Source organism: Desmodus rotundus, chromosome 3 (genome assembly GCF_022682495.2).
Source record: "Desmodus rotundus isolate HL8 chromosome 3, HLdesRot8A.1, whole genome shotgun sequence".
In the NCBI taxonomy this organism is placed as follows: Eukaryota; Metazoa; Chordata; class Mammalia; order Chiroptera; family Phyllostomidae; genus Desmodus; species Desmodus rotundus.
The window spans coordinates 16,990,285-17,003,813 of NC_071389.1; positions in this window are offsets into that span (position 1 = coordinate 16,990,285).

A 13,529-nucleotide genomic window follows, 5' to 3' on the forward strand; every position below is an offset into this window, starting at 1 on the left:
AAAGAAACACATATAAAAAGCCTGGAGATTGCAAAGGCTCATCGAAGTCTTGTTCCCATCTGCCCCTCATCTCCTTATCCCTTCCCTTCTGCCAACCACATGTATTAGATTCTATTCTTATTTGTATTTTTTTAATTTATGAATTGATTTTAGAGAGAGTAGGGAAGGGAAGGAGAGAGAGAGACAGAGAGAAACATGGATTTATTTGTTGGCCCACTTGTTTATGCATTCATTGGTTGCCTCTTGTATGTGCCCTGACCAGAGATTGAACCCTCACCCTTGGTGTATTGGGATAACGTTCTAACTAACTGAGCCACCCACCCAGCCAGGGCCACATGTATTAGTTTCATGGTTGTTCTTCCAAGATTTTTTAATGCAAACACAAGCATATGTTTAATTAACATTTATGTAGCACTTACTATGCATCAGGCATTATTCTAAATTACTGAAAAGGTTAACTCATTTAATCCTTATAACCTCAACCCTATAAGGTGAGTACGATTATCCCTATTTTATGGATGAGGAAACTAGGGCACAGAGAGGCTAAATAAGTTGCCCAAGATTGCACAGTTTCTAAGTAGCTGTATCAGATTCCTAGGGGTGCCATAACAAATTACCACAACCTGGGTGGTTTCAAACAACAAAAATTTATTCTCTCACGGTTCTAGAGAAGTCCAAAATTGGAGAGTGGGCAGGGTTTGTTCCTTTAAGAGGCTCTTGGGAGAATCTGTTCCATGCCGGTCTCCTAGATTCAGGTGGTTGCCAGCAACCCTTGGCATTCCTGGGTTTGCAGATGCACCACTCCAATCTCTGCCTCTGTCTTCACACGACATTCTCTACTATGTGTCTGTCTCTGGGACCAAATCTTTCTCTTTTTGTAAGGACACCGGTTGTATTGGATTTAGGGCTCACCTAATCAGGTATGATCTCATATAAACTTGACTGTATCTCCAAAGACCCTATTTCCAAGTAAGGTCACATCAACAGGTTCCAGATAGACATGAATTTTGAGGGGACTCTATATAACTCTGTACAGTACCAGAATGTGTATTTGAACTCAGGCAGTCGGGCTTCTGAGTTTGTGCTCTTAATCACTGGTTATGTTACCATCAGTAAGATTATGAATATATGAATATATTATTAATATATATACCCCCCTTTTCCTACAAAAGGTGAAATCATATATGCTGCTCTGCAAGTTGCTTTTTAAAAAGAAAAAGATTTTATTTATTTATTTTTAGACAGAGGGGAAGGGAAGGAGAAGGAGAGGGAGAGAAATATTAATGTTTGGTTGCCTCCCACGTGTTCCCCACCAGGGACCTGGCCCACAACCCAGACCTGCACCCCAACTGGAACCAAACTGGTGATCCCCCAGTTCACAGTCCCGCACTCAATCCACTGAGCCACACCAGCCAGGGCTGCATGTTGCTTTTTAAACTTAAAATCCCTCACAGAACTTTCCCAATCAGGACACACACATCTACGCCATTCTTTTTCATAGTTGCATAGTATTCCATTTACTGGCCAAACTGTGCTTTACCTAACCTAACCTCTTGTTAATGGACAGTTGAGTTCTTTCCAGTCTTTCTATTGCAAACAGTGCTTCAGAGCACAACTTTGTACATACCTCATTCTGCACTTGTGCAAGAATATATGAAGTGTAAACTCCCAGAAGTAGGATATCTGGGTGCTCTGATTATTTTGATAGCTTTTGCCAAAATGCCCTTTTTGGGGACCTATGCCAATTTATATTTGCATGGGTGAGAGCACTCTGGGAGGACATGTGTGAGAATACTGTTTTTTTTTTTTTACAGAAATGCCCACAGAATATATTATTAAACTTTTGGATATTTTGTCAGACTGGTGAGAAATGATACCCCGGAGTGGTTCTCACGATTTTCATTTCTTTTGAGTGACTTTCAATGCCTTTCCTATGCTTAGAAGACACTTGTACTTGCTTTTCTGGAGATGGTCAGTTCATATCCTAGGCCTGTTTCTATTAGATTGTTGGTCCTTTTCATGAATTTCCAGGTCTCTTTTTCCTTTTTAGATTTTATTTATTCATTTCCAGAGAAAGGGGAAGGGAGGGAGAAAGGAGAGAAACATCAATGTGTGGTTGCCTCTTGAGCACCCCCTACTGGGGACCCAGCCTGCAACTCAAGCTTATGCCCTGACTGGGAATCAAACCTGTGACTCTTTGATTCACAGGCCAGTGCTCAATCCACTGAGCCACACCAGCCAGAGGGAATATCCAGGTCTTTTTAATAATTTCTTTGTAGATGACCCTTTATCTGTGATCTAAATTGCCAATGTTTTCCTCTAGTTTGTCATTTGTCTTTTGACTTTATAGTGTTTTCCAATGCAAAATTTTTTGATTTTTATGTAGTTAGTTGACTTTATCAGTCTTTTTAAATGAATTTTTAGCTTTTGAGTCATGATTAGACTTTTGCCACTATGAGATTATAGACTCTCCCATGTTTTTTTCTAGTGCTTTTCTGGTTTTATTTTTATTTTTATTTTTATTTTTTAACATTTCAGTCTTTGATTCCTTTTGGAGCTTATCCTGGTACTCAATGGGAAGAGTTCTAATTTTTCCCCCAAGCTGGCTACCTAGTTGTCCTAATACTGTTTTATTAGAGAGTCTATTCTCCGCTTTGAGATGCCACCTTTATCAAATCTATCAAACACAAAATCTGTACAATTGAGTCTATTTCTGGAATTCTATTCCAGTCCATTGGTCTGTTTGTCTCTTTCTGCACCCAAATCAAGTTGTTTTAATTATTGTGGCTTTAAATATGATTATATATAGTAGTAAGGTGATTAATGTTGCCTTTTCTTTTTTTGATTTCTTTGTATTCCTCTCTCTCTCTTTTTTCCTGAGGGGTGGGAAACCTTAGGAGTCTCATGGGATTTCTACCACTGCAGGGGAACAGACAAATAATTATATGTCACTTGGTAGTGCTAAGAAAAAAATAATAAAGCAGATAAAAGGACAGAAGGCAAGAAGGGAGTAGGATTTAGATGCGCAGCTGGGAAGGGCCCTGGATAAGGTGGAGAAGCCTGAGTGAAGGGAGGAAGGCCACGTGGATACCTGGAGGAAGACATTCCCAGCAGCACCAAAGGCAAATGCAAAGGCCTGAGGCAGGAGCATGCTTGGCATGTTGAAAAACAGCAAGGCAGCCGGTGCAGCTGGAATGGCGTGTTCAGAGGGGAGAGTGGGAGGCGATCAGGTAGATCATGCAGGTCACAGCAAGGACACTGGCTTTTCCTTTGAGACATGGGAGGGGATTGAGCAGAAGAGTGACACGTTCTGACCTCCGTTTTAACAAGATGGCTCACGCTGCAGTGCGCAGAGCAGGCTGTACCTTACCGGTGAGGGCAGCGGCAGGGAAGGCCACAGGATTGGGGGTGGGTAAATAAATTGTAACTTGGTTTCCTTTGTCTGTCTCCCTGCAAAACTGTGAGTTTTGCAAGGACAGGCACTGAGCTTATTTGGCTATATATGCACAGAATAGGCATGGATAAACATTTGTGGGAGGAAAAGGGAGGGAGAACAGACAGGAAGAGGCAGGGGAGGCAGAGTCCCCTGGGGAATGGCTCTGCAAAGGCCACAGATAGTAGAGGGATCAGACGTGATGAGAGCACAGCACAGAGGGTGGAGAGGGGCTGAAGCTGGGGAAACTGAGCCCCCTAACTCAGTGCCCACCTTACTCAGGATCTGTGACCCCCATCAAAGACTAGGCTGCAGTTTACGCTGGAGTCCTGCCCCCACGGGGACCCTGGAGGGGGCCTCTTTTCTCCAAGGTGAGAGGTTTCAAGGGTGAGGTGGCAAGGGAGAAAGAGCCGCTTTTCTGAATTCTGGCACACCGAGGCCCTGGGAAGGGATGATATGCCCTCTTCACAGATGACAAATTGAAGCCCCAAGAAGGGAAGGAACCCAGCCAATGTCATACAGCAAATAAGTGTCCAAGCTGTCTCAGGAGCTTGGTGTTTGTAAGACAGCTCCTTGGCCATGACCTAATTTTGGTTTGGGTCCCTGTGCAGTTTTGGGGAGTGACCAAGTGCAGAAGGAAGAGCTGTCTCCTGGTATTCAGCCAGCCCTTAGCTGTGGCGTAGATGTAGCTGCTGAGGCCCCACTGGGGGTGGAATCCAGATGTGGGAAACAGGAGCCCTAGGTCCCTTCAGGACCTCATGATGCTTTGGGCAGAATGGACTTGGAACAGGGCAGGTAGACAAGAGGCACCACACTGAGAGGCAGAGGAAAGAGGTTAGGTTTCGAAGTTCAGTCTCACTTTGCCACTATCCCACTGTGTGACTTCAGGTAAATAACATCCACCCAGAAACCCTAGTTTGTGCATTTGTAAATGGGAACAGCACCTCCCACCTTAGAGGGCTGTCAGGGAGGTTGAAAGAGGCAGTAGGAATCCAGTACTTCCTTCCTGGCCTCCCCCAACCCAAGCTAGGTTGCTGGTGTCCCTGTCCCCAGCAGAGGTGATCAGCTGCTCCTTGGTGAAGAAGAACACGAGCTATGATGGTATCTCAAGTCCCAGGCCTACAGTGGATCCAGGCTGTGGGGGATCTGGTCAGTGCTGCCACCTATGGGCCCTATCAGGGCCAGATGAGTCTAGCATGAGCCCTCAGGACAGGTGGGTGAACCCTGGCTCTGCACTAAGACCTCAAAGTACTTGCTCACTCTGTGCCTCAGTTCCAGGGAATCTCCTGAGCATTGGTTGGGGGTGGGCAGGAATTGGAAACCTTCTAAAGGGAAGATGGAATAGGCTCCTTCACAAGTAGTAAGCTCCCTGCCTCTGAGGCATGTAAGCAGAGACTGGCAAGCACTGGGCAAGGATTCACTCACTCATTTGATAAGATATTGAGAATCTACTTTGGGCGAGGCCCTTTGCCCATCACTGGGGAATCCACTGACAAAGCATCCTTACTGTCCCAAAATTTACATTCTAATAGGGGTGAGAGATGTTAAATAGTGGCTAGAAAGTATGTACTAATTATGGGAAAGGTTTGTCAAGGAACCCCTTCCCCCCACCCCTTCGAGGAAGTGATTTCTAAACTGAGTTTGAAGGACAAGTGTGAGTTAAGTAGGGAAGAGAGGAGTATTTAGGTCTGAGAGAACAACAGGTACAAAAGCCCAGTGGCAAAAAAGAGCCCTGCGTTTCTAAGTAGTTGAAAGGTCGGCATGACTGGAGGATAGGAAACAAGAAGGGTGGTGATTGAACTGGTTGGGCGAGGAGTCCCAAGTCCTCACCTGAACAGAGAGACCCATCTTAAGGGTCAGGGTCAACTCTGTCCCATGATGGCCAAAGGTGAGGAGCTAGTCAGGTGAAAGAGGATGGGACAGGGAGGGAACTGTCTGTGCAAACACCTGGAGGAGGGGAAAGTGAGCCTGAAGCAGCTCAGTCCGGCTAGACCCTGACTGGGAGAGAGGGGAGGAGGCTTGGCTGACCCGAGAGCCTGAGAGTGTTGCTGAGCAGCCTGAAGGCCATAGGGGGAGACAGAGGGGTTTTAATCAGGAGAGTGACCCACCCTTGGTAGGAATATTAAGGAAGGTTGTCTGAGACGCCCTTTAAAGTAAGTCCCTACAGACCCTAGGACTGCGCAGAACCTCTGGGGAGCGCAGCCATTTTAGGCACAACCTCATCAGAGCCATCTCAGGGAGGACGAGGAAGCTCATTTGTCAGAGGAACCTCAGAGAAGGGACACCAGGAGGTGGGGTTTGGTCTCAGCTCGTCCCTGACTCAGTAACTCAAGAAGTCTTAGCAGGCAGGACCTTGGGGGCTGAAAGGACAATTCTCTCATCCTTGGGCGGGAGAAGTGAGGTTAAGTGAAATTGCTCCAGGCCACACAGCAAATCAGTGGCGGGGTCAGGGTCAGAAAGAAAGAAACTAGTATCTACTGAGCACCCCGTATGTGCCAGTCCAGTGCCGGTCACTTCATACACCACATCATTTAGTACAGGGCAGACTGAGGTCCAGAAGGCATGACTCTTGTTGAGGGTCACACAGAGCTAGGACTAGAAACCAGACCTGCACATTCCTTATCCCGAAACTCTTTTGGGTCTGAGTCCGGGGGTGTGGGGAAGAGGCGGAGCATGTCCAGGAGGGTGAGGGGGTGGGTGGGGTTGTTTCGGGGACTTTCCTCACCGAGGTCAGAAGCCCGAAATAGCTGCGCTCCAGTGAGCACCGCAGGCTTGGTTACACTTTCTTTGCCCCACCCGCCGTGGGGATCCATCCAGCAGCAGAGAGCGTCCCATCTCCCAGGAGAACCGGGCGAGCCTCGCAACACGCGCCTACTCTCACCCCGCGGGGTACGCGACCGTGCCCCCGGGATCCGCCAACGCTCTGAAGCTGGCGCTGATGCACCACAGCCTCCAGGCGTTCTCCGCCTTCTACTCCCACTGGGTCCACTCCGACGACCCGGACAGCGAGTATAGCCACAGCCCGCGCCGGCCAATCAGGAAGCAGAAGCTGACTCGGGCACACCTCCCTCGGCGATGTTAGGAACCTGGACGCCCCGCCCAGTGGCCTGGTCTGGGAAAAGCCAAACTGAGAACTAGGGGGTGGGGACTCTGGAAGGGTGAAAACGACTACCCTATGAATCACACACACAACTGACCCGAGAAATACATGCCCGGAGAATAGATTCCTAATTTTAAATGTATGTATTAACTCAGTCACTCCTCATCCACCCACCATCTATCTGTGTACCCACTTATCCAAAGTTATCAGGCGCCTCCTATGTGCCAGGCGCTGTGCTGGGTGCTGTCTATAAATCATGGTGAGCCCTGAGTGAGTCTAGTGAGGAAGTCTAACAGTAACAAATGCTTACACTAATCATGCATCTATTGTAATCGTGATCAATTCTAGGAACATAAGGTACAGGCTGCTGGAATAACGGAGTGTTGCGTTAATTAATTTATTTTTATTGATTTGAGAGAGAGATATTGATTTTGTCGTCCCACTTATTTATGCATTCGTCGGTTGATTCTTGTATATGCCCCGATGCGGGGGATGGAACCTACAACCTTGGCGTATGGAAACAATGCTGTAACCAATTGAGCTACCCAGCCAGAGCACGGGCCTGTTTAATTTAGATTGTGGGCTCAGGTTTCTGGAGAAGTTAGATTCGAGCTGACTCCTAAAGCAACAAGAGTGTTCCAGCCAGAAGGAAGAGCTTGTGGAAAGGCATTGAGATTGGCAGGCACTCGGAGAGTTCTGGGAAGGAAAAAGAGGCCAGCCAGTATAGCTGGAAAAGAGTTGGGGGAGGGGAAGCAAGGTGAAATAAGGCTCTGGAGGTTTGAGCAGATTATTCAAGACTTCGAAGGCCAGAGTAAGCAAGTAAAATTTTATTCCAAGTGTGAGGGACAACCATGTGGGGGGTGGGGGAGACTTTAAGCAGGGTTGGGGGTGTCACTTGTGGAGAATAGACAGTGGACACAGGGAGACCCATTAGGAGGATCTTGTAGGTGCCCTCCAGCCTGGGGGTAGCAAACTAGAAGAAATTAGATGAGGAGAGGGGGCCATGTGGGTAGACAGTCATGAACAGACTCCAAAAATAATTAGAAGATAGAATCTACTGGCTGGCTGGTTGCTGGATTGAATGTGGGAGGTGGGTGAGGCAGACGGAGATTAAAATTAAGTCATTCCTTTATTGGACAATTATTTATAGAGTCCCTCTGGGTGCCAGACACCATTCTAGAGAGACTATCTGGGTTCAAATCCTGGCCACCAATTGCTAGGTGTTTGCCTTGGGCAAGTTATTCAGCCTCTCTCTGCCTTGATCTCTTCATCTGTACAATGAGGATCCTAAGAACACCCAAGAAGTGTTGGCTGGGTAGCTCAGCTAGTTGGAGTTTTGTCCTGATATACCAAGGTTGTAGGTTCTATCCCGGGTCAGGGTACATACATGAATCTTATGTATGCATAAATAAATGGAACAACGAATGCCTTCTGTGTCAAAATCAATACATTTTTTAAAATTACTAAAACAAGATTGCTGTAAGAATTAAGTGAGTTAACATATTTAACACTTTGGATCTGGGTTCTGAGGTAGAGAACTTGGACTTGGGTACTTGCAGCTGGGTGCTTGGGCCTGCTTCTTGGAGTAACCAAGCTTCATTTCTTTATCGGCCTTTTATATAAAGTTAAAATGGGATGATATGCTAGAGCAGTGGTTCCCACACTTGTCTGTCTGCACATTACAGTGACCTAGAGGTTTTTTTTTAATTCCAAAGTCCAAGCTGCACTCCAGACCAATTAAATCGCAATCTCTGTGGGTGAGACGCAGGTTTTTGAAGACTTAGTATGTTTTGAAGCCTCCAGATAATTTCAATGTGCAGATAAATTTGGGAACCACTGAGGCAGAGAGCAACAAGGAAGCTCCTTTAAAGTGAGCCGTCAGGGAGGGCTTCTCTGAAGAGGTGACATTTGAGTGAAAAAGGAGTGAAGTAGGAGCCATCATTGGAGAGTCATGGGGGAAGGTCTTTGGGGAAATGTCTGGCCTGGGTACCTGCATTCCAGAAGGTGCCTTTGCCGGAAGTGGGGAAGACTGAGAGAGTAATAGGCTTGAGCTGATGGGTTCCAAGAGAATGGGTGAGTAATTGTGGCTGAGTGAAGACCTTTTGCCTCTTCCTCAGGTCGGCACCTGGAGCCACTGAATCACACTGTGCTCCTGGTAGGCAATGGGTGCTCTGTCCTCCTCACAACCTCTCCTTGAAGGAGGCAGGGAAGGGCTGTCCACTGGCCAGGCAGAGGCTAGGCAGAGGCCCAGACAAGGTCGTGCAGCAAGGCTAAGGAGTTGTGAGCCCCAAGTCAAGCCCTTGCCTCTCTGCCTAGGGCTGGTTTCTAGAGGCCTCCCTGGCCTTTGACCTGCTTCTGTCCCTGTTGGGGAGATCTGATGCTCCGTCCAATGCGGGGTATGGGTGAGTGGGGGCTGGGTACCATCCTAGACAAGCAAGTATGTGCAAATAGAACAAGAGCAGTAAAATTGTACCAGTTTGGGGTTTGTGATTATTCATTATGGTTGGGCTGGCATTTCCCTTAGTGCTGGTTACAGGGAAAGAGAGTCCAGTAAATACATTCTGGGACAACTTCTCCTATAGGGCCACTCCCCCATGCAGTGAAAGAGCCATTGGGGTCTGCCAACCTCTGTCTGCTCACTGGACCCCCCACTGGGAGCTGGTGCTTGAAGCTGGGAAGTTGGGGCTGGGTCTCTAGGGCTGGGTTCTGAGGGTGGATGGGCACTTGGGGCTAGGAGCTGGGCTTGTGTCTCAGAATAACCAAAGGCTCTGTTTCTTTACTGGCCTTATACAAACGGGCCTGCCCCTAACTTGACTCTCCTTTCTATGGCTTCACATTACAAGAGAGGGGTGTGACCCTGCCTGTCTGCGCTGTCTGCTCCATGGAGGCTCCAGAGGGAAGGGAACTAGAAGGTGCTCTGGGCCCCTTCATGGGCCTCATTCATGGGGCCTTCTTGGGGTCCTCTTCCTTTCTCCCTGGGCCAGGTAGCCCATGCTCCCTAATCTTCACCCCTCCCCCACAGCCATCTGCTGAAAGGAAGTGGTTCTTCAGTTCTTCACAGGAAGCCACAGGCCTCCTTTGCTTCAGCTTCCTCCAGCGCCTGTTGACCAGGCCCTCTGCTGGCCCAGGCCACTGTCACAGCTGGGTCCGGGGATGCTCTGCAACCAGCATCACCTCTGCTGCCCAGCCAAGTGAAGTGTGTGTGTGAAGTGCTTCTCTCGTTTCTTTTTAATCCCTGTGGCTCAGGTCTGGAAGTGCAGGTTGTGGCCCTGGAGGCGAGACCTACTTGCAAAGGGTCCGAAAGGCCGTGTCCAGGAATTCGGAGATCCCAGAGAGAGCAGGGGGCAGGCCCTGCAGCGTTCCTCCGGATTGACCACTGTCATGCGCTTCAGGAGCTCCTGCTACAGACAGGGGCAAGGTTGGGTTAATTTCAGTCTCTAACATCCCTGATGGGGCCTGACCCAGGGAGGGCTGTGCCGAGCTGCTCAAGGGCGGTGCAGGCTGAGGAGGATTTCAGGATGGGATTGCACTGTCACCTGGTGGCCACACCAGCACATAGCACCATGAAATTGTGGGAGGCCTGCCAGGGCCAGGAGTGAGCTGACTTTCATGGGTGTAGGGAGGATCTTAAAGAATAAAAGAAGCCCCTGGAGAGAGGGATCTTATTAAAGAGTATGACAGCTTAATGTGAGCACTTAGGAAAGGCATTCTAGGTCTAGATGAGATTCCAACTCCTCCCCTCCTCCATTTTATAGTCTGGGACACTGAAGTCCAGGGACAAAGGACCAGGAGAGAGGACCTCAGCGTTGTTTTCTGTCAAGTCAGCCACACAGACGGGAACTATTGTCAGACTTGTCTTTGGGTGTGACCTCAGAGTGAGGAACTGCCCTGCTAGTTTCTAGTCACCCCCATTTGTGACCAAACGTGGCACTTCTCAGCACCATCACCCACCTTAGTACCAAAGTTGGCAACAAGATGACTTTTGTCAGCTTCAGAATTAAAATTCACTCTCAGAGGACCAGGATGTGACAGGGCCAGGGGGATTCAGAAGCATGCATTTCATGTTCAGCAGTTTCAGGGTAGGAAGTGTCCTGGAGAATATGAATTCAACCCTACCGGTTTTTACAAAACCAGGAAGCTGGGACCCAGGGAGGACAAGTAACCTGCCTGAGGCATCCCACCCTGGAGCTGGGCCAGGACTCAGCTATGTGTTTTTCTGAAGGCCGTTGCCAAGGAGGAGTCTAAAAGCGCATTAGCATCTCCTGACTTGTTGCATTGGTGAATTCTGTTCTGTGTTCGTCATTCTGCCTCATACTTTGCAGACAATGGGATTTTTTTTTTTGCACTCTGTGAAGGCTGACGAGGGCCAGCACAGGCAAAAGGAGATAGGGATGAAGAGGTGGTGGCAGGGAGGGAGAAGTGGGGTCATGGATGCTTTTGGGGGCTCCCAGTTTGTGCACTGTGGGCTCCAAGTAGGTAAGAAATGGGTCTCTTCCACTGTCATGTCCTCAGCATTTGGCACAGTGCCTGGCTCAGGCCAAGTGCCCAGTAAATGCCTGCAGAATAAAGAAGGCCAGGAGCTATCCTGCAGGTGCCCAGAGGGACCTTGTGGTCAGTGGAATCTCCCCTTAAAGACGAGTCACTTCAATGTCATTTAGCCTGAAAACTGCTGAGGCCTCAGATCTAAAATCCAGGGTAGAGCTGTACATCTCTCTTTGGCCTTGATGCTGTTCAAGTGAATAAGGTGCCAAGGGAATAAGAGGAGGATGCTCACCGTTGGGAGAAAAGCAGAACAGAGTCTGTGAGCCCCAGAGAATAAACCCTGAATCCAAAGTTAGATGGTCTAGTTCCTGGCTGGCATTTGGCTGTTTCCTCTTTGCTTTATGCAAGTCCCCAATCATGATAATAACTGACATTTGCAAAGTGCTCGCCATGTATAAGGCATCATGCTGGACTCTGTCTGTTCATTAATTCATCTGATTTCCTAACAAAGACTCCATGAGGTAGGGGATATTATCATCCTCAGTTTATAGAGGAGGAAACTGAGAGGGGAAGAAACTTGTACGGGGGCATACAGGGCAAGAATTGAACCCAGGTCTGTGGGACTCCAGAGGAACTTTCCTAACTACTATGCTCCATTGCCTCATTTGCAAACTCTTCAGTGCTAGAGAATATTGAGTAAAAGGTAAGGGGCCTGTGTTTACTTGGACCACAGTGTTAAAGGGGGTACAGGTCCCCCTGCCCTATGCCTGCCCAGTGGTGGCAGTGGGCATTACCAAAGGAACCCCAATGAAAGAACAAGAATTCCAGGTACTCCTTTCCATGAAGATTGGGGAACATGTAGGGACAGGTAGATGGGAGTCGGGGAGGCTAACCTCAGTTTCAATTCTGCCCACCTATATTGAGCACCTACTGTGTGCCAGGCCTCTTCTGGGCACTAGAGAGAAGACATAACTTACGCACAGTGCCCTCGTGGCCAGAGGACACACACTTAACGTCTCTGGGATGTCGACCCCATAGACAAACTGGGGTGCAATTAATAGGCCTCAGCAGAGCATGATACTTGAGACCCTACCTCTCTCTGAGGGCAGAAGTCCACTCTATCACTCCCCTATGCCGCCGTGAGTGGCCCCAGCCAAGGCAGGTCTCCATTCAGGCTTCTGTTCAGGTGAGTATCAGGTTAGGAGACTCAGCCCAGCTTCTGTTCTTGGTTACAAGTCATGGAGACAATATTTGTGGAGCAAGATGGTGCCACTATGCACTTTTTCTACAAAGTGCTTCTCTGGGGGCCTGGAGCAAACCAGCTGAAGCAACCGATTGCCATCTGCAAAGATGGCATTGGACCTGGGGGCATGAGCAAGCAGGATGGCCCTCTTCCCCACCCATCCATACACGTTTGTGTTTCTTTTCTTTTTTTAAAGACTTTATTTATTTATTTTTAGAGAGAGAGGAAGGGGGAGGAGAAAGAGAGGGAGAGAAACATCGATCGCCTGCCTCTCACATGCGCCTTAACCTGGGACCAAACCCGCAACCCAGGCACGTTCCCTGACTGGGAACCCAACTGGCAACATTGTGCTTTGTAGGACGATGCCCAACTAACTGAGCCACACCCGTCAGGGTCATCCATACACATATGTGATGGAAGGATTTCTGGATTATAAGTGAGGACAGCTGGTTTGGCTTTTTTGTGACAAGGTTTTATAGGTGATATGTGGCCACTTCCCAGGGGTGCAGATCTCCTCGGAGGATGGGCTGGCACTGAGGCTGCTGTCCACTCATAGACCAGAACACAGCATGATTCTCTCCTTCCGCCAGTGATGGAACCAGCCCTACCTTTACCGGCATTTGATTTCTAGGGTCTCTGCCCTCCGCCAGCCTAGGTCCTGGCACTCTGCTTCACCTGGATAGGCCTCCCAAACTTCAGATCTCCCCAAGGGCTTTGGTTGGCCTTCCCTTCCCATTCAGAAGGCATATGCTCCAGATGCACATTGTCTATCCTGTCCCAGAGCTCTCTGAGGGAAGGGAGGCCTTGCTGAGCCCTCTGAAAGCTGCTGTTACACATTTTGCCCAAGCCAAAATCTGGCCTCCTATTCTCCATCAGAGAGAGATGACTCTGGTGCTTCTTCAGAGACTGGAGATCTTGTGTCTATGTTTCTGCCTAATCAGAGAAGTAGCTGGAAGCTTCTCTCACTGAGAACAGACCGAGCTCTTCCTCCCCAGTGCCACTGTGTAATGCAGCCTGAGCATTCCTAGTGTGACAGGGACAGCAGGAAGCTCTGCTGGGGAAGAGTCCCAGAGGAGGGGGTGTCTGAGCTGGTTATGAGCTTCAAAAGGACATTCTAGGCAGAAAGGACAGCACATGCCAAGGCCCAAGGACAAAATCAGCTGGTTGTATTCAAGGAGCTGTGGTTGGCTTTGGGCGAAGTGAGGGTGGGGTGTGTGGACAAAGCAGACCAGAGCCTGATCTTGCTGGGCTTCTTATAGCAAGGACCACTC